Source organism: Nannospalax galili, unplaced genomic scaffold (assembly GCF_000622305.1).
Source record: "Nannospalax galili isolate Female #2095 unplaced genomic scaffold, S.galili_v1.0 scaffold213, whole genome shotgun sequence".
Taxonomy (NCBI): Eukaryota; Metazoa; Chordata; class Mammalia; order Rodentia; family Spalacidae; genus Nannospalax; species Nannospalax galili.
In genome coordinates, this window is record NW_008335195.1 from 4,959,118 (window position 1) to 4,980,194 (window position 21,077).

The 21,077-nt window shown below is 40.5% G+C and overlaps 1 protein-coding gene across 1 annotated transcript in view; it reads left to right on the forward strand.

The window, feature by feature from the left end:
- Window positions 1-2,938: 2,938 nt before the first annotated feature.
- Unc13c (unc-13 homolog C) overlaps window positions 2,939-21,077 on the forward strand; it is a 573,981-nt gene continuing 555,842 nt past the window's right edge. The window contains exon 1 of the mRNA XM_008829781.3: window positions 2,939-3,463. The gene's annotated coding sequence lies outside the window, so the exon portion shown is untranslated. The remainder of the gene's footprint in view (window positions 3,464-21,077) is intronic.

Genomic DNA, 21,077 nt, shown 5'->3' on the forward strand with positions numbered 1-21,077 from the left:
TCTAGACACCTTACCTTTCCTCCTGTAAAATCATAAATGAAACAACATGGCCCAGTTTATGTCTTAAAAGATGGGACATGTATGGTGAGCTTTATTCTTTCTAAAGCTACTTCTCAAAGACCTGGAGAAGAAACAGCCTTATCTGTTTGGCTTTGAGGTTTATGGGCATGCACCTTTAGAGTGGCAAGCATGCAGCTGGCAGTTGCCATTTCCTATGCTGTGGTGCTTAATGTTACTTCTCTGAGGGTTTTCAAGGCTCTAGGCAGGATTGGGATGCATATTAATAAGAATATATGGGGCTCTTGACTTACTGGGCTCATATCCTTGTTACACATTATTCAAAGCAGGCACTCGGCAGGTGAAAGTTGGCTGTCAAGAGCCAATGAATTTCTGAAAGGGAGTTTGGTGTCCCTGTGGGTCAGTAAAGTCATAAAGCTCAGCCACTCTTCAGAAGTGACAGTCTAATCTAGGATCAGCATCCCCATCATAGGGTTGGGACACATATACCCGCCTTGCAGCACTCTTCAGTCCTTATTTCTTCCCAACATGAAAGACTGGCGCTAACCACCCTGGTGTGGATTCCTTTAGGGAGGCATTTAAATTGTGGTCATGTTTCCAGAACTCTTCACTGCACTGTGCACACATTCTACGGATCACACTGGGTTAGGATCGTCTTCCATTTTCTTCTGTAAGAAGGTTTAAACACTTAATGTCATGACGTCACAAGTTACTGAGGACATGCATCCATAACTGCACTACACTGAATGCTGAGTGGTCTCAGGTCAGCACAGCTTCAGCACTTTGGTCTGATTATCACACACCAAACAAAAGTATGAACACATGCTCCTCTTTCTTGGTATTGAATGGCATTCTTCAAAACAATGCATTGTCTAGTTTGGATACTTAAGCATTAAAAAGTCAGGTTTTGCCCTGTCATGCACTGTTAGAATTCACAGATTTTTCTTTGTTACTCTCAAATGCTTACAGCCAAGGGCAGCAGAGCTTTGTCCTGCCTGCCTCTCCGGTGAGTGCTGATGGCAGGGAGCACAATGTCCCAGTGTTTGCACCTTATGTGATTCATTATATCTGGAGCAGCTGCTCATGTCTATTAACAGTCACTTAAGCAGCAGGTTGGGGAAGCTGTGCTGCTTGAGCTAAGAGTGATGCTGAGAGCTAGGAACAGAGAGGATCCCCTGCCATGACCTGGTGTGCATACCGTGTCACAGTGGAGGACATTTCTTCTTTTCAAATCACATAGATGTTAGTTGTTTATTGGTTGTTATAGAGTAGGTACATTATGTTTGTGTGTGGGGGTCACGTTCATGTGTATATGGGTACATGTATGGGTTCAGATGTGTGCATCCACCTGTTTGCATGTGCATGTAGAAGTCAGAGGGCAGCCTTGGTTGTCATTGCTCAAGTGTCTTCATTTGAGACAGGCTCTCTAATTGGCCCAAAACTTCTCCAAGTAGGTTAGGCTAGCTGGCCAGTGAGTTCCAGGATCCTTCTGTCTCCACCTCCCACCTTGCCACTGATGGGATTACAAGCGCACACCAGCAGTTCTGGCTTTTTATGTGGGCTCTTGGGATATGAACTCAGGTCCTTAGACTTGTAAGGTAAACTCCTTACCAACTGTGCCATTCCTCTGCTCTAGAATATATTTTGCTTCAGGAAAATTGTTCTGTTTGGCTTGGCTATGGGTTTTGTTGTCCGCTATTACACGTCATATGTTGATGGAGGAATCACTCTAAAGCTGATCTAACCATAACTGTCTTTCCATGGACTGAAACCATAGTGCACATTGCTTACAGTACTTAAGCTCAGCTACTAGTTGACACTTGTCAGCAAGGAAAATATCCTCCTCTTTTCTTGTGTGTATGCACATATGTATACATGCACATGGGTATGTGTGTGTATGTAGGCCAGAGGCTGACATCCAGTGTCTTCTTCTCTGGCTCTCCACTTTATTTTTTAAAAAGGGTCTCTCACTGAACCTGGAGCTTGCCTGTTGGACTACATTGCCTGGCAGAGAGCCCCAGGGATCTGTGTTGCCTGTCTCTGGCCCTCCCTGCACTGAAGTTGCAGCCCCATGCCTTTTTTTATGAATGTGCTGGGGAGCCACACATGGGTCTTCGTGCTTGCATGGCAAATACTGTACTGATTGAGCCATTTCCCCAGCTCCATCCTCTCATTTTCTACACAGCAAAGAAAATGAAGTAAGTAAGCCAGAACGCCAGATGCAGCTTAAAACCTACAAATTATTCCTGGACTTGAGCTTCTTTGACTCTATTTTAAGAAGAAGTACTTTTTATATTTGTTTCAGCAAGGAGGGTTAGAGGATTAAAAATGCTTAATTGATGGAAAGTGGGAGTGGTTACTCCCCCACCTCCTCTACTCAACCAAGCTAAAAAGGAATTCAAGCCCATTCAATTCCCACCCAGATCTGGAAAAACATTATTTCAAAGTAAGAAAGAAAATCTTTTGAAACATCATGGCTTTATCATCTGGCCTTTGATATGTGTCTGATTCTAATGACTGAGAAGAATCAGCCTAAATCCATAACCACTTGAAAAAAACCGAAGACAAACCACCCGGGTTGAGGTGTCGCCTCCTTTTAAATAAGAGTCCTATTAACTGTCTCTTGCAGTCAGATTGGGAATTAAATTGTGATCTGTGGCTTTTGTATGATTCCAAGCAGAGCCAACAGCATCTAAAACAACAATTATTAAATAGCATGGGTAATTTTACAATTATTATTTGTTTTACTAATGCAAGTAGCAGAATCAGCACTATGATGGTCACGTAGGTCATCCTCCAGGGATACAGAGAAAGACCAGGTACCGGTGCTTCCCTGACAGGAAGCTGTGACCCTAGCAGGGAGGTGTGGGTGAGGTGGTGATGGCCACACCTGGCATCCCAGCATCACCAGGCGATCCGGGCTGAGGCTCCTTCGGCTCTGTGCAGCTGGCGCAGCAGAGGGAGCCTGGACTCTGATGGAGGAGGCTGGGAGCTTACATCTCTGCTGCATTCAGAGGCGCCCAGGCTGCAGCCGCTGGGTGAAGTTCCCAGCACACACTCAGCCGCGCTGCTAGCACCCAGGGTTGTGGGTTAGCCCCGGCGCTTGTCAACAACAGGGCGAGATCCCATTTTTTGCTTTCTCAGAGAAAAGGCTGAGAAATGAGCCGTCCAAGGAATCTGGCAAGGAGAAGAGTGAAAGGCAGATTCCTGCCAGCAGCTAAGTTGTAAAATTGCTTTGGAGGCTACCCAGGGAGCGTGATAAAATTGATAAGAAAAGAGCAGATAGGGCTCCGGAGCGAAGGCATGCCTGACTGCACTTGAGTTGGGCGCAGGGACGCAGCAACTCCATTGCAAGGGGGATTCCTGAAAGGAAAACGCGTCCATCCCGAAAGAAGAGGAACAAGCCAGCAAGCGTGTGCATTTTTTTAGAAGGCGAGTCCCTAAGGTATGTTTTCTTTACCTGGTTCCCAGACCCTCGTTTGCTTGAGATGTAGCATCCGTCTTTTCGTCGTCTTCTCTCTCCTTGCACTTTGAATCACAACCACGGGATTCTCTCTGTGTGAAAGGTGCATTTTAGAAAGCTTGCTCTCCTAGGCTCCTAATCTATATGACTGATTGAGGATCACCCAGCTTCTCAATCGTTGCTTTATTTTAAATGCAGAAACATCACTGCCTAGTTTGCAATTAACTTTCAGGGGAATCTCTGCCCAAGGGGCCAACAAGGTTGGGTCCTCCTTAGTCCTTTGAGATTTGAGAGGGAGTGAAAATTAAAGTTAAGCAGAGATGAAAAGTTGAGGGTTCCTAGGAAAGGGTTAAAAGCCAGGATGGTGTCACCTAAGTGTTTGTGCGGCTCAGCCTCAGGTCCGGACAGATTTGTGATGATTCTGCCTACAGAGTGCTGGACCAGCGCTTCAGGGTGTCAGTCCTGCAGATTTACTTAAAGAGGTGAATTGCTGATACTGTGTGCTTGGCTCTCTTTTACAACTGTTCTATGGCACTGAAGGAAGGAGGCAGTCTAAAAAAATCCCCAAGATCCAGCTCCGTGAGTAAACCCAACTTCTGCAATTACATCATCAACATACTTGTATAATAAAGAGAAAGATACGGTAACAGTGTACCTAGGCTGACATGACAAAGCTGAAATTCAATTTTCTCTGTGAGGGCTTTATAGAGCAACACGAGTGGTGGGTGGATAATGTGCAAAAAGATGAGATTTAAAAATGTTCTGTGTTTCGGAGTTAATTGATGCTTTTAAGAAAAGAATTTTGCTACATTTGATTCTTCAGTACTTTCATAAATGGGAGTGAAATTGTGAATAAATTGTATGTACATGAATTTAATTGAGCTTTTCTAGAAAGCAGGAACAAGAGAATCAAAAAGTTACGTTTTCATGTGTGTAAAGTATTTTTTAGATTTTCTCCATCCTCTGTCAACATGATGATTTAACACTAAAGCTTCAGGGCTTCAACTTTTCATTGTTGTTTCTACTTTTTTATGACATGTCAGCTGAAATGGAATAGGGCCAAATGGGATTTAAGTGATCACTTATATTTACCATAAAACAAACCACCACTCCTTTGGCCAAAGGGCAGTGGTCTAGAGCACTGAGTTGGGCTCTACATCAAAATAAGGTAATTTTTTTGTTTAAAATCCATGTTATTCTAGTAACAATGACAAAATATGGTCAATAACTACAGGTAACTGGGACTATAGGAAGGGTAGGAGAGGGACAGAGTGCTCAGTTTGCCGTCATCACTGGGAAGTAGAAAACACTGTATTTCTTCAGTGTTGACACAGTATGGTGCAGTCTACAGTGTGTGAATGAAACAGCCCAGCAGAGAAGCAACAATAATTTTAGAGACTCTTTTAAATGATTACATTGGAAATGAATAAACTGATATGAACTAGGCTAAAAAATAATACTCAAATCCCACAGGCAAATAGCAGCTGCCTTCCCAAACCCAAAAAGTTTTTTCTTTTTTTTTTTCAGACTACAATAGAATTTTATTGGGACTAATGTCAGTAGAGTTGTGGGCTGGGATTTGAGGGGGAAGAAGACACAGGTTTTTTTTCCTAAGCAATTATTAATTATCTGTTATTAGACTTTAAGGGGGTTTGGAAACTTCTCCCATAGATGCTCATCACTGTGCAGCTGGACAGATCAATGTTCCCATGGTCCGGAGATGAATGTGTTAGATAAGCTGAGAAAAGTCACCATGCACATGTTTCTTGTAAACCATGTAAACCATTTGCTTGCCAGATCTTAAAATATCTTGTATAGCTGTCCTTAAATACCAAGCAATGAAGTATGTGGTAAACAGAGCTAGTTGCTTAAAAGCTCATGGATCATTGCAGACAGGTACAAATGTGGCAGTTCTTTCAAATCTAATTGGAGAGAGGGATAGGGGGAGGTGGGAGGCTGGTGATGGTAGGGGTCAGTGACCAAGAGAACACTTGGATGTCTTTGTTCATTTAGGGCAGCTCTGAATCTCTGACTAAGAGTATATTTTTATGGTATATCTCTATTGATTCACTTTTGTATGGTACATCTCTGACTGTCAGTGTACTTTGTATGGTGTATCTCTATCAGTGTACTTTCGTATGGTACATTTCTGACTATCAATGCACTTTGTATATCTCTGACTATCAGTGCATTTTGTATGGTCACTCCATTTCCCACATGCTTCAATTTCCTTTGACACTCTCAGCTAATGTGATGCCAATTCCTCAGTGAGCTCTTGGAGGCTTTGTGGTCCCTGTTCTTGGCATTCTAGCTTTAGTGCCATCAACCCTTGCTGTGCATTCTTTCCATCACACACTGTTGACAGCACAAGGACTTCCCCCAAATTTTTGAAGACCTTGGAATTACTGTGCACCTAATGAAGGTGCTGGTGTATCCTTGCTATTCAGGTAGAAATTTGGGGGATTTTTAATGCATGCTAAATTTGTTTCTATAATACAGTTTTACAATTAGAAAGTGACTCTTTGTAGCTGACAACTGATAGCAACTTCCTTGGTCATGTATATTTAAAAAAACATCATTCTTTCAGGCCAGCTGGTGCTATAGGGAGACCCTGTCTCAAAAAAGATAAAATAAATAAAGAATAAAAAATAAAAAGCATCACTCAAGCTAGAACTGCCATTTCAAAGAATCAAATTTGCATCCTTTTGCTATCATCATAAATCACTTCTAGAATTTCGGTTATCTGTGTTTGGATTAAAAGGCTCTAATTCCTTTCCAGCTATTTCAAAAAGAGGGTTTATTAATAGCCATCTCAGTCTGTAGCTTTTGAACAGAAAGAAGACTAATACTTGGTTGGGGTATCTCCACAGAGATAACAGATTCCACAGCAGGGTTTGCTCTACTTGTGGCCTTTTAAAAAACGGTGAGATGTTTCAGCAGGTAAAACCCAAGACTAGAGTTCAATCTAGGGAACCATAGGGTTGAAGGAGAGAACTGGTTCCTGAAGGTTGCCCTCTGTGCCCACCCACTATGGCACACACACACACACACACACATGCACGCACACGCACACACACGTGCACACACGCAGAAATATATGCTACAAATTTAAATGAAGGGCAAAGAAGATAGAGTAGGCATCCTAAAATCTAGAGCACATGTCTTCCAGAGGAGAGTGAGTACCTGAATCATTCTTCCCTCACCCTTAAAGCTGGTTTCGATCCAAAAGACAAACACAGTTCTTGTCCCTTGCATATTCTGGTTATATTGTATGTGTTAACCTCAGAGTACAAAAACCATTTACAGTTTTCATGCCAGAGAGGCTCTGGATTGTTCTTACATAGAGAATTAGAAAACATTTTGTAGAAAGAAATAGTGGGGATAAGAGCAGCTCAATATAGCAAATCATATGCAGTGTTTCTGAAGTTTTCTCAGAAGTTAATCATACAATATAACTTTCCTAATCAAACCTAACCAAATATTTTCTTTCCCTCTTAGAATTTTAGACTTCCATTTCATCTCATTTCAACTTCCCACCATCAATCTCTGTTGACTTTCCTGTTCAGGATAAAGCATTTGAGACCATTTGAGATCTTGAGAATCAGAATGTAATCTGTCTTTTTTGATAGAGAAAGAGTGTTTTACATAAAAATATTTCGAGAGTGTGTTTCATACCTGAAAACAACATACACTAGGAAAAACTTTCCCAGACACATGCAACCTAAAAGCACAGACAGAAGAAGAAAAAAATAAATCTGTGGGACAGGAATGACTTGACTGGTTTTGCGTGTGTGTGCACGTGTATGGTGTTCTTTTTTATTTTTTATTTACATGTATGTGTGTGTGTGTGTGTGTGCTTGTGTGTATGTGTACCATGTGTGCAAGTGCAATTCAGAAGAGGGCATAAGAACCTTGGAGTTACAAGCAGTTGTGCAATACCTGATGTGGATGCTGGGAGACAAACCTAGGTTCTCTGTGAGAGCAGTATGTGATCTTTACCTATGAGCATTTCTCCAGTCCTGACTGTACTGTTTTATACATAGAAAGAGCTGATGATGTAGTTGTGGTCACTGGTTTGAGTTTCCAAGGGAAAGTGCTGTGGACACAGTCTCAGAATAGCTGGCAGAGGGTCATAGGTGTTTTGAAACAAGTCGTTATTAAATGGCATATAATTGGAAAAAAATCTCAAAAAATGTGCAATTTTTCAATGAGAAATCTCAAGCAGAAATTTTAAGGAGAGTTACCTAGAGAATACCACATTTCCATAGTCATCCAACAAGAAACACAGGAATCTATTAGAAAATCTAGGCTCAGTCTCCCACTGGCTGGTCAGTTCAGAGTGTCCTTTTCCTTTGTAAGTCCTGATTCTTTTTTCTGTAAGTCTGTCCAGATACCTGCTCTGGAGGCTCTCTTCTAGTCCTCTGACTTGGGGATTTTATAAAATCTTTCTTCTACAGGCTCTGTAGGGTAGACTCCCTTTGAGACTATGGCTGTGGAATTTTCTGGTTCTGGCTTGTTTTTCCTGATAGGCTTTGGAAATGTATAAAAAGCATTTGCTTGCCTGGTAAATTAAGGAGACAGCATTCTTCTGTTTAGGTTTGAGAAGAAAGTTTATCAATTTCTTTGCCTTCACACAACTTGGCAGAAATATTGTGTTAATTTTATGGCATTAACTCTATACAGGTATTATCCAAGGAGGACTGGTTCCAGGAACCCAACAGATGCCCCAAATCTACAGATGCTAAATTTTCTGACTTAAAGTGCTATTGAATTTTCATCCTCTAAATAGATCCCATTTACCTTAAATCATATCTAAGCATGTACAAATACCTGTTACTATAATGTAAATGCCACATAAGGGGTGGTTACAGGAGATGGGTTAGGGAATCACAGCAGGAAATCAACTGTGTGTTCATTCCAGGTGAAAAGTTTAAAAGCATTTGGTCTGTAGTTGGTTGAGTCCATGGACACAGAAGCTGTACCCACTGTCAGCCAGCTGTATTTTGGAGAAAACCCTGTATTTGTGAGTCAGAGCATGCTTTGATAGATGTTAAAATTCTGGTATTTAACCAACAAGAAACATATGGTAAGCCTGGTTTGGTGGCATTTGCCAATGAATGCAGCACTTGGGAGGTGGAGGCAGGAAGATCAAGTGTTCAAGGCCAGTGTGAGTTGTATAATAAGTTCATGGCCAGCCTGAGTTACATGAGGGCCTGTCCTAAAAACAAAACAAAACCCTAAAGATGACAAAAAAGACAAATAATGTTAGGGTAACTGTTTGTTTTGAAGAGTCATGCATGGAAAGCTACTTAAAAAAATAAAATATATGTATATTCTGTGTCATCTTACTCTCTGAGTGGGCGTATCCAAAGAGAGTGCCAGAGAAAGGTCGTACTGAAGGGCCTCATGACTGAAGAGGCAAACTTAGCTAGGGAAGAGCCTGAAACCCAAGGAGAATTTCCAATTCTTTTTTACTTTCATAGGAGGTAGATTGACAGGAAACAAATATGTAGATCATTTTATGTGTTTAAAAATAGAATTCTTTGCTTCTTAAAAGTAGCCCATGAGATAGGAAAACTGTGCTTAATTGTCCAATAAAGTGTCAAGCTATCATTAGAAGAATGTAAGTATAGAAATGATAAATAAGAAATATGGTGTTTACTGAATACAAGTTATAGTAACTGCATTTTAATCTCTGCCTTTTCATTTCATTTTTAGTTTCACTCAAGCATTCTGTGATCCCATCTTCTCCTTGACTGGGTGACCTATACTTCACAAGTGGCCTCATGAAATTTTTCCTATAGATTTAAGTTCAACCTTTTGTGGCTTCATATTGATTTCAGAAAAGAGTCCTAGATAGATCCCAAAACCCTTCAGTACAGCATCTGTGCAGTTTGATCCATTATTTAAAACTTATGCATGTTAAAACAAGATAGAAAATAGTGACATTATAAAGATCATTGTTTCAGAGTTTCTATGAGAAATAAATGAAACGATGAAGTGTCCAACACATCCCAGCTGGAACTCTTTCTAGTATGGTCATGTTTTCCCATCTGTGTAGAGGAAGGGTTTGCTCAGTAGTTGTGGCTAATTTTATATTTAATTTATACTTGTATTATTATGAGTTTTTAGTGAGAGAGAGAGAGAGAGAGAGTGGTAAAAGGTAGAGAAACTGATTCATAGGATAGGGAATGGTAAGAAATAAAGCCAGCAATAAAACTTGAATCTCTATTGTGTCCCAAGATATAGTGACCTCAGAAGCTATATTTGTGCCAAACTGGGATAGTTTTGAACAGCCTGCTTTTGATGGAGTCCAGGACCCTGATATTCCAACATAAGCTTGTGTATGCTACCCACAGCATGGCTGCGGCAAATCCCACTGCTATTATAGTAACAGCTGATGTGTCTCAGGAAGGATCCACCACTGTGAGATGCCTCTGGGAAAGAGAAGGGTCCGAGCAGCAGCCCTGATGCATTCATACTGTCTGACACCCAACTTCAGGAGGACTCAGTAGCTAATGGACTTGTGAACAAACCCCATTAAGGCAGAAGAGCTGCAGCCACAAGACAGGTAGAGAGTGGATGTGTGATAAAAAAGCTCCTACATAACTCTATCTAGATATTTCTAGAAGTCCATCAGGCACTTTATAAATCCAACTAGATTTGAAATTTGGAATTTGTGCCACATTTTGTGGATTTTTACATTTTTCTGCATTTGTCTTAGAGGGTCAAATCAACTCTTTGTGGTGAGTATTTCCATCTTTTGGTTGGGGTTTCTGGGTCAAAGCAATAAATTTTAGTTTCAGTTTAATTTTTTTTTTATTTTTTGGTCTTTTTGAGACAGAGTCTCCCTGTAGCTCCAGCTGTCCTGTGATTCACTATGTAGACCAGGCTGGCCTCGATCTCAAAGAGATTCACCTGCCTCTGCCTCCCGAGTGCTAGGATTAAAGGCGTGTGCCACCACGTAGACCAGGCTGGCCTTGAACTCACAGAGTTCCACCTGCCTCTGCCTCCCAAGTGCTGGGATCAAAGGTGTGCACCACCACGCCCGGCTCAGTTTGATTTTTGTAGTAACTATATTTGCTCATTGATTCCATAGCCAATATCCCCACTTCCTCTGATCTAATTCTTCCCACACTGACTTTAGCTGAAAACGTATACAGTATAGTATGATTTTTTCCTATTCCATTTACAACATATCTCCCCACAGTGGCACCTACTTCACAGCCTGTATCTCCCAGTGTGTTCATTAGGAGCCACAGTTATGGGAAGATATTCTGGGAGTCCCTCAATAGTTTGTTTCAATTTCCTAGAAGGAATTCTTAGAACATCTGTTATTGTAAAATAGAAGACAGTGATCCTGCTTATAGATCAATGCATTTGCCTCTGGAATTTCCATTTGGAGAGAAATAACCTCCTCCCTCAAATGGCAAATGTGAGCAGAGTGAGGTGGGGGAAGGCAGAAGTCAGGACTAGACTCTCTTGGATGAAACTTGATCTCCCATTGTAAGTGTTCTTGTGAGTTTCTGAATTTCAGACACTTGATCATGTCACCCTTTAATTTCTCTTAAACTCCATTCTGTATCTACCTCAGCCTTTACCTCTAAAATATTATTTGCTGATTGTTTGTGGTCAGAATCTAAAGCACATTTCTACAGGAGTAAAAAATAGACTTTTTGGAATGCAGAAAAATGTAAAAATCCACAAAATGCAGCACAGATTCCAAATTTCAAATTTAGTTAGAATTATAGTGTTAGACAGAGTCTTAAAAAATTCCAAAGCAGCAGCCAGTTTCTGGGTGTTGGTTTCTGAGTTGTGTCTCACTCTGTGAGTTTATTCACTTTGTCCAATTATTGAAATGTCTTCAGTTGAATTATTGTACTATACCAGGTTAATATCACATGAAAATTGACCAAGGATCAATGCTTGTTCATATTTTAACGAAAAAATGTTATTACTGTATGTGTGAAAACTGGTAATAAAATAATTAGTTGGAGATTTAATGGAGAAAAACTGAGAACTAAGGAGGAAGTCAAACACTAGTGAACTGTTAACTAATCTGTAGCAGGAACTTTAAAAGAAAGATAAACTTAATAGATTAAGACTTGAGAGCTAGCTAGATGGCTCATCAAGTAAAGGCACTTGCTGCCAACACTGATGACCTGAGTTTGATTCCTGGAGCTCACATGTGGAAAGAACATACTACTTCAAGTTGTCCTCTAACCTCCATGCACCCCATCACACACATAATCAATGAATAATAAAAATGTTAAAGGCTTAGTATCTTTTATGCAATATTGTACTACATATTCAGTATGGTGGCATAGAAAATGCTCAAGGCTTCTCCTTAGTGCTAAGCTTATAGAAGAAGCTTATAGAAGTGTATAGAAGAATAGGGGTCCAGTCTGAGTGTCCATCATGGCAGGGAGGCATGGCAGCTGGTGGTTGGAGCAGAAACCTAAGAGCTCACATCTTCAAGCATAGGAAGCAGAGAGAGTCAGAGAGCAACTGGAAGTGGACAGGGCTATGAACTCTCAAAGCTTGTGCCCAGTGACATGCTTCCTCCAGCAAGGCCACACCTGCTAAACCTCCACAAACAGCACTACCAACTGGCCACCAAGTGTTCAAATACATGAACCTGGGGGGACATTTCTTACTCCAACCACCGCAGTGCTATTTTGTAGACTATTAAACATTCTATTCTTAAGTTTAAATAATTTAGTATTTCTGATTATTTATGGTTCAGTGATACATTGTTAATGGCAGCAATAGTGGAGAAGAGACTGTCATTCTTCTTTATCTCAGAGCCAATAGAGAGAACCCTTTGCAAAGGATTTTATCCTTTATCAATTGTTCATCAACACTGGGGGAAACACCCTGTCCTAAGATCACATATCTAAGTTCACACATATCCTGAAAGTGGATGTAGGTACAGAAAATTCATCATTTTCCCAGAAACACAATTCAGAACAATCATGCTACTTAAGGGAAACAAGAACTAAAAGACTTCACTTCACAAATTCCTGAGTGCCAACAGTTTATCTCAGTTGCATCCTTTCCTTGTGAGCTAGGGAATCTGTGTGTATGTTCTGAGGCTCAGCAGAGGGCTGTGGAAGTAAGTGTTGCAGGCATCATGGAGAGAAGACAGTCAAGCCTGGGTACAGAACATGACCACAAATTTCACACTGTGAAAACCTGGCACACTGATGTGATGATGTGTGTTTTCTCTTCTTGCTGTATGCTGTAGGCTGTCTGACAGACATCTCTGTACCTCTCTGATTGAGAAGTGCATCCCTGGTCTCCTGGGCTGCTGGTTTTGTCCTAATTAGACTATTTATAAAACACTCAGGGCCTGGGGTATTCTTTCTGTGTTAATTATGGAGCTGTGAGTAGCTTTGCTGGAGACATGAAGTTTAATTTCAGACCAATGGTGTCCATGTGGGTTTAACATGTACTTACCTATGCAGTGTCCTGAAGGCATGGCTTCCCTGGTGCCTCAACAACCATCTTCTCTGACTTTCTAATGTTCGTTTCTGTCTTCTATTCTTCACTAGATTATGACTTTTCTTGAAAAAAAGTGTGTCTCTCTCACTACAAAAGCAGTGAGGTGTTGATGTGTATTAGGTACAGGTGCAGGGGGAAGATCACCTTGTGGGTTAAAATGGTTCTGATGGGGTACAGTAGAGCAGGTTTTAATGATGGACAATAATATAGACTAGTGCTTAGAAGATCTTGTCTTGGGGATTTAAATTAGAGGCAATGGGCAACATTATGATACTTGGCTAGAGAAAACATTTCAGATGGAGGAAATGCTTGCTGGGTAAAAGGAAATCAAGTTATGAGTGGAGCATAAGGTTTTTATGTTGTGCTTTGAGAAACCTTGGGGATCTGTGCTGCAGAGGGATAAAATATGTCTTCCTTGCAAAGGTTCTTACCTCTGTTAGAGGAAGCATATGTGAACAAGTAAAGAATGTGTTTCAAGATTTCACATTGTATCAGGGTGATCTTGGGAGGAAATGGAAGTACATGATACCCCAGCAAAAGGTAAAAGGCCAGCTTGGGTTAGAGCTTGGGGCACATGGGAAGCACCAGGACAACTGGTATGCCTGAAACACACAGAGTAGACATCAAAGCACTTAAAAATGTGTTACATTTTGTTTGTGTGTGTGCACGAACATGGCTCAGTGTTCATGTGGAGGTTAGATAACAACTTGTATGAGTCAGTTCTCTCCTTGTACCATGTGGGTCCCAGGAATGAGGCAGATTGTCCATCTTGTTGCAGGCACCTTTACCTGCTGAGCCTCTCACTACCTGATCTCACTTATTTTGGTGGAAGGAAAACAGTATTTTTTATTGAAATTTCTTCTTGAAATAACTCTTCCTATTTAATCCTATAAGGCATAGATATTATTGTTGTTTCACTATTAATCCCCCAATCCTGGTACAGCTCACAGTGCACAGCTGGTACCCAATAAATATCTGCTGGATGACTAAGCAAAGTATTGAGTTCTCCATAATGCTAGTATGTTTTAAAATGCTTTTAATTCAAGTGCAGTTTTATAGCTGGTTAGATTTCCCTTAAATCTACCTTCATCAACTCTAGAGACTATTCCTCATTGACAAGCATGCAGGTCCTGGAGATACAAAGGATTCACTTTTAAATAAGAGGCTTAGAGTCTTGTGGGCAAAGGAAGGTACAGATTCCAGGTATGGACTCAGTAAAATATTACAAGGTAAATGGAACTGTTTCTGTAATAACAAACAACTTAATACTTTGGAATCTATCAAATCTCCCCAGTTGTGATCACATATTCCTCATCTAAACACTGGGGATAAATTTGCATTTATCAACAAAGACAAGGTTATGCAACCTCAATTACATTCTTGGAAAACTGTCCACAAAATCTGATTGATGAGCATTGCCTAATTGTTTATAAAAAAAAAAGGCACAGGCAATCTTTTGTTGTTTCTACCTGAAACAATAATTGGATAGGACATTCAGGGATGGAAATGGAAAGACACAGTACACACAGTTCTTCAATTCACCCAGTAGGTCTATGGAAAAGTTCAACCTAGACATTTGTCTTTAGGTCTATAGATTTACTGTTGGGACAATATAAAATGTTCGTGTTTTGTTTGTTTTGCCTTGCAAAGCATATTCTTCTCAGTGTTGGGTACATGGCAGTCAAGTACACATCAGCCATCACACAGTGAGACATTTATTTTTTGTTGAGGTGTTTCTTAATTTGCACATCATGTGGATTTGCAAAATATCTCCAAGTCAACATGAATGTAAAGATCCCTGAGTAACTAGGTTTTTATTTTCTTCAAAATTGTGTTAAATGTGTTTGTGAGTCGACCTTGTGCTGATTTATCAATTTTTTTAAAATATGAATGTGCTTATACTAATGAGTAACTGGAGGTGCCTGGACCACAGTGGGCCACATGGTTGAGTATTGAGGTCCTTTTTTTTTAGGGTGCTCTCCCTGGTGCTGATAAGTACACTACCATGGTCTGGCATGCCAGAGTTTTGGCAAACATGTCTTGTTCTGTAGAGGAAGAGTGGGACTGCAGAGTCTAAAAGCACTCTGTGTTCATGCTTCTCTCTGTGAGAAGAGAAATGAGACCGGGGCTACTTAGCCACGGAAGTTTAGCAGACAGGACAACTTTTTTGTGACTCTGTTGAACCTCACATAGACTGGCCTATTCACCTTAACAGAGTTCCCTGGGCTTTTTGTTTTTTTCTTACATTGATTCTCTGTTAATATATCCTCTTACCCTTCTCCTGCTCTAAATGCTGTGGCTCTATTACACTCAAAGACTTCCAAGGAGCTCAGAAAATTAATGGATGCAGAGAACATTAATTAGCATATTAGAAATCACATTCTTACCAAAACCTTGTAGGGGAACAGGTCAGACCCCAGTACACTTTGCTGAGCACTGAGAGAAAGGATTTACTAAGCAGGGCTGAAAATATGTATACCAAGGGCTCAAGGGTTGATAAGGGTATTTCTCAGAACTGATTGGCATTACAGGGACAGCCAGCCACAACCGTGCCCTTGACCTTTGAGATTGAGATCAAAGGGTGGCATTTCTGCTCACAGCTAGTGAACATTCCATTTACGATGGTAACATTCTGCTGCAGGACAGATAAGAGCTGGAGAATCTGCAATGGAGAAATAATTTATAGTAAGTGTTCTTCAAGAATGATGAAGAAAATGAACAAGAAGGGTTCAACTAAAAACAAAGTAAAATGACACATCTGCATGAAAATGTCACAATGAGGGGCTGGAGAGATGGCTCAGTGGTTAAGAGCACTGGCTGCTCTTGCAGAGGACCTGGGTTCGATTTCCAGCATTCACACAATGGCTAACAACTGTCTGTAACTCTAGTTCCAGGGGATCCAATGCCTTCTTCTGATCTCCAGGGGTATTGCATAACACAGGTGCACTTATACACATGCAAGCAATATACTCATACACAAAAAAATTTAAAAAATAAAATATTTTTTTAAAAAAGATTAAACCTAAGCATTATACCAGCACAGATCACTCCACAAAGTTGTCCACATATGCCACACTCACACAGTGCAAACACCCAAATGTAAGATAAAATAACAAAACTTTATATAATATATTGTATATGTATGAAATGCACAGAAATTAAATAAAAATATATATTAAAAATAGTAATAAAAATAAATAATAAAATAAAAATGAATGCATTCAAAAAATTTTAAAGCTATGATAATATCTAAAATGTGAAAGAGATTTGTTAAATTTATAGAACCTTTTCCTTAGAATATTTATGATGTTTAAATTTCATAGGTTCTATAGTCTAATAAAATAGATAAGTAGGTACTTTAGATTAAAATTTTTATTCCAGCATAGTACAATAATACCAGTTGAAGGCTTTGTAGTGTCCTATATTTGTACATAAGCCCTCTCATTGTTAGAGTGTGCCGCAGGAGTAGGTACTTATGGTACCTGGCCACTGTATTTTCTTTTCTACAACGGGATTGACTATAGTCCACACCACAGTGAATGCTTGTCATGGTTAGATGTTATAAACAGTACTGCTTAGGGTGCGCCTCAGCACAGCAAGTATGACGTGGCAGCTCTCATCATTTTTTGTAACCCCTTAGCAATCTGTGGTATTTATGGTGTGCTTGGAAATAAGCATGCTTTGTAGTCTGGAGTCAAACAACTCTTAAGTCCAAAACAAGGGTATCCTCCATACCAAGAGAGGAAAAGCTATGAATGGGGTCTGTGTCTGTCCAAGAGCGAAGATTCTCCTCAGGGGCCGGCTCCATGAGGATGACCCAAAGGAAAGCACTCCTTGTTCTTCCTGTGTATGTTCCTGTGGGCACATGTGTGCCACAGAGTGTGCATGGAGGTTCAGGGACCGTCTTGGGTGTCAATCCTCACCTCCTACCTTGGTGAGACAGTGCCTCTCTGTTGTTCACCGCTGAGCTCACCAGCCGCCTGGCTCTTAAGCTTCTGGCAGTTCTCTTGTCTCCATCTCACCACAGAAGCATTGGGGCTGCAGGGAGTTAGGGTTAAGGTTAGGGTTAGGATTAGTGCTACCATGTCTGGCTTTTACACAGGCCCTGAGGATTCAAATGTAGGTTCTCATGCTTGCATGAAAAACACCTCACCCACGGATCCATCTCCCCAGTCCTGCAGTTCTGACTCATAAAGCCATCATGCCCTGGCACCTAATCTGTATCTCAGTGTGGCCCTCAAGCCTGCTTGTCTCATATGCAAAGTTAACACCAGCTCAGAGTGGTACCCCCAAGATTTTGCCTAGTTTGTTTTTCTGGGGAAATGAACATTAAAGTTAATGAAATGGACTAAAATCTCCGTAATTGGAGCTGCTCTCAGTCACAAAGCATTCTAACTCTGATACTAAGTAACCTATTTGTACAGATGTCACCTTTGCAGTTTGGGGTCGCTTACTTGATGGACTGATCCAGGCTACAATCTCTGAAGGGTCTTGGCCTTGTATCATGCTACTGTTCTTGCTCCTTAGGATCAAATTAGCCAAGGGTGGTGAAAAATTACCTTGCTGCTGATTTGAATATGGGTTCGCCTGTGTCCCCATGTCAGCCCTACCTTCCCAAGTAACCAGAGCCAGTTCCTCCTGTCAGAAGCCCCAAATGAAGAGGGTGGAAAACATAGTCTAAGACTACATGGAATTGTCTCAGTGTCTCTGGGTAGACGTAGTCTCTGGAGTCTGAATCCTGGATAATGACAAGAAACAAAGTTGTAGGTACCAGAAACAGTCAAGTAAGAGGAGATACTGTGATAAGTAGGGTTAGCTCTACTTCCACGACTGGTTGCTAGACCCACCATTCTGTCCACTGGGTGTGTACTAGTGACACATTTAGAACACAGGCTGTGTTTGCAGTTGTGGGTCCCCATGCTACCAGAGTATCTATTATAAATTGGGTTGTTCAAAGGACCTGGAAAGGCTCTTTCTTTATTAATTTGGACTCCTCTTAGCTTTGATGTGATGAGAAATGGAATAAAGGGACATGGGTCCAAGGCTAGATCTCCACTACTATAAATGTAGACTCCTGTGTGTAAAATGAAAATCTGTGACTGGGAAAGGCAAATTCATATTTGGAATTAGTTTCATTCTGCATATAACGATAGTGTCCTTTTCTGAGTGGTTGTCCAATGTAGTCATTGTGTACCAAGTAGATGACTGCTCTGGAAATGCATTGCTGGATCTCAGTTTTGGGCACACTGGATGCTTGGCAGTGGCATCAAAGCTAGGTCAGCCTTGGTGAGTCTTATTAGAAAAGCTATTATTTTATTGATTGAATGATTGATTGATTTTGGTGCTGAGGGTGAAACCTATAGCCTCACATGTTCTGGGAAAGTGTTCTACTAATAAACTGTGTCCCTAGCCCAAGGCTTGATCCTAAGTCCATTATTTCTTTTGCTTCTATACATTAAACAATTTGTGTGGATATAGAAATAAATTCTTCCCTATGTACATTTAAATTTATATAGCTCCCATTGATCCAGAGCCAATAGAATCTAGTTCATAAGTTCTCACCTGTTTCCTTATACATTCATGTCGGTGAGATGCTAAACTTCTCCATAGAGTCCCTTGCCTCTGCCAAGACAGCTTGTGAATTGTCAACTGAAGTATGATCAAACTCTAGACTAGTAGTTGCTGTGAAGGTCTGAGGGGATGTTCATGGTAGTATTTGGAAGGATTAAAAAAATGTCTTCCAAGAAAGAGATCTCTGTGTTGTCTTCAAACAAAAATGGATTTCTGGCTCCTGAGAGGGAACATTGGGTTATTTTTGTGTCTTATGGGAATCAGAGAAATCTAGAGATTCAAGAATTTGAATTTAATTAACATGAATATTTCCTCCCATGACTTATAGTCCTATTTCTCCAAACTAAGAACCTAGCGTCGTCACAGTCAACCTGCTCAAGTTGAGAGTTAAACCTTATCTGGAGTGCTTGCCTTTCATAATGAATTATTCCTTTGTCAGGTACTTAGCTTTTCCTGTATCTGCTATAAGAAGTGAGGATTTATTTATATGACATAGTATTTTATATTTGCTCTGAAATTGGTGAGATAGCTTGTAAACTTTTACATACTTCTCTCTTGTGTCAGGAGGAACCATGCCAATCACTTTCTCCCCTGAACCTTTCAAATATTCAGAATTCTGTGTGAACTGGTTGATTCCTTTCTACTGCTATATTGCCAGCTGTGCTTCTGTGACACACCACGGGCTGTGATTGCTTCATTGCATCAGTGGTTAGATCCTTGTATGGACATAACATCTCATACAGAATTACCTTTTATGCTTCCTCTGTACCAACATTTTTCAGTTAGGTTCCGAGGGAAGCAGACTATGAGATGGATAAGACCAACATTTTAGACATAAATGAAGCCAAACCACTAATACAGGTCTGAATCATTTTACAGGAAGTTCTGATGTTGGGAGTTTTCCTGTATTGAAGAAAGAGGGGTAGGCATTTGAAATCCCACATCCATTAGTCATTAGGTGTGGGCTGCTAAAGGAGGAGAATGACCTCCCCTGACCAGGAACTCAGAGAGTGACTCAGTGTGAACCTCAACAGACAGCAAGCAGAGCATTTTGGAGAGACAGAAGGATGAGTAAGAAAATCTTGAGGGGACATCTGTGTGGCCCACCATAGCAGAGCCAAGCATGCCTCCATCGACTCTGAAGGAGAGGTGGGCAGTGACTGGGCTGCAAATACGATTGACATTATCATGACAGTATTCAGAAAGTGTCTACTCTCAGGATGGCAGTTCTATCAAAGGCACTTTACTCAGGATAGTCTCACAGGTCTTTAAAAAATCTGTGTGTGTGTGTGAAAGAAGTTTCTTTTCTTACAACTAACTTTTCGGTTTGTTTTATAGCAAGGCTCATGTACACGGGTCTAGATTGAGTCAGGGGTCCAGAAAAGTCACACAACAAACCTGATTGCTATTGGGGCTTTGTAGAAGGGAGGGGTCTTTCTTTTATAAGAAACCTTGAATGGACAGACATTGTTCAGTTTTAACCTGTAGTTATTAAATATGTAAAAATTTGCATTACTTTCTTAAATTCTATTTTCTTTTTTTGGTTATATTAGTACCTAGATGTACCATAAATCAAACTGTTGACTGTGTTTGCTATGATTATTCCCAGGTATTCTTTGAGGCAAAGACTGGCTGATGCTGACCATGTTTTAGGTCTTTGTTTTGTACATTTTTTTAAAGACAGGGTCACCGTGTAGCCCCAGCTGGCCTAGAATTTGCTATATAGACCAGGCTAGCCTTGAACTCATAGAGATCCACCTGCCTCTGCCATTGAGTGCTAGGATTAAAGTGGTATACCACCACACTTGGCCCTGTTTTAGGTTTTTAACAAAGAATTTATTTGTTTTTATTTTATGTGTATAGTGTTTTGCCTGCATGTGTGTATGTGCACCACATGTGTGCAGTGCCCACAGAGGCCAGAAGAGGGTTTTGGATCCCCTGGAACTAGAGTTATAGACAGTTATCAGCCTCCATGTGGGTCCTGAGAATGGAACGTTGGTCCTCTGCAAGAGCAGCTAATGCTCTTAACCACTGAATCATCTCTCCAGCTCCCATGTTATAGTTTTAAATTGAAGAGACTTTACATGTATACTTGAGTGTTCCATAATAAAAACAGTATAGATTTTCAAATAACTGAACTGAGTGTTTGAATTCTTTATCAGGGACATGTAAGCTTATCTTATATTAAATGTGGTGTCTTTACTTAAAAATTTAAAGGATGTCTTGCTGTTAGGCATTTTGGAATGATCTCTTTGGGGATTTGCTTTAAAAGCATCCTGTAATGCAGGAAAATGATGAAATTGCAGCTTTGTTTAGTGACACTAATTTAAATCTTATTTACGAATGCCACACCCTTTTTGCTTGAGTGCTGTGAAGCATAAATATCTGGCTTCCATCCAAGAATTAGAATCAGATGAGGTTCCATTCTGTGAAGAGAGTTGCCCTGGATCTAATGCTCTGAAGAGGAAATGGAGGATAATTTAATTATGTAAGCCTTGAAGTTCAAGTCTGCTGCCATACC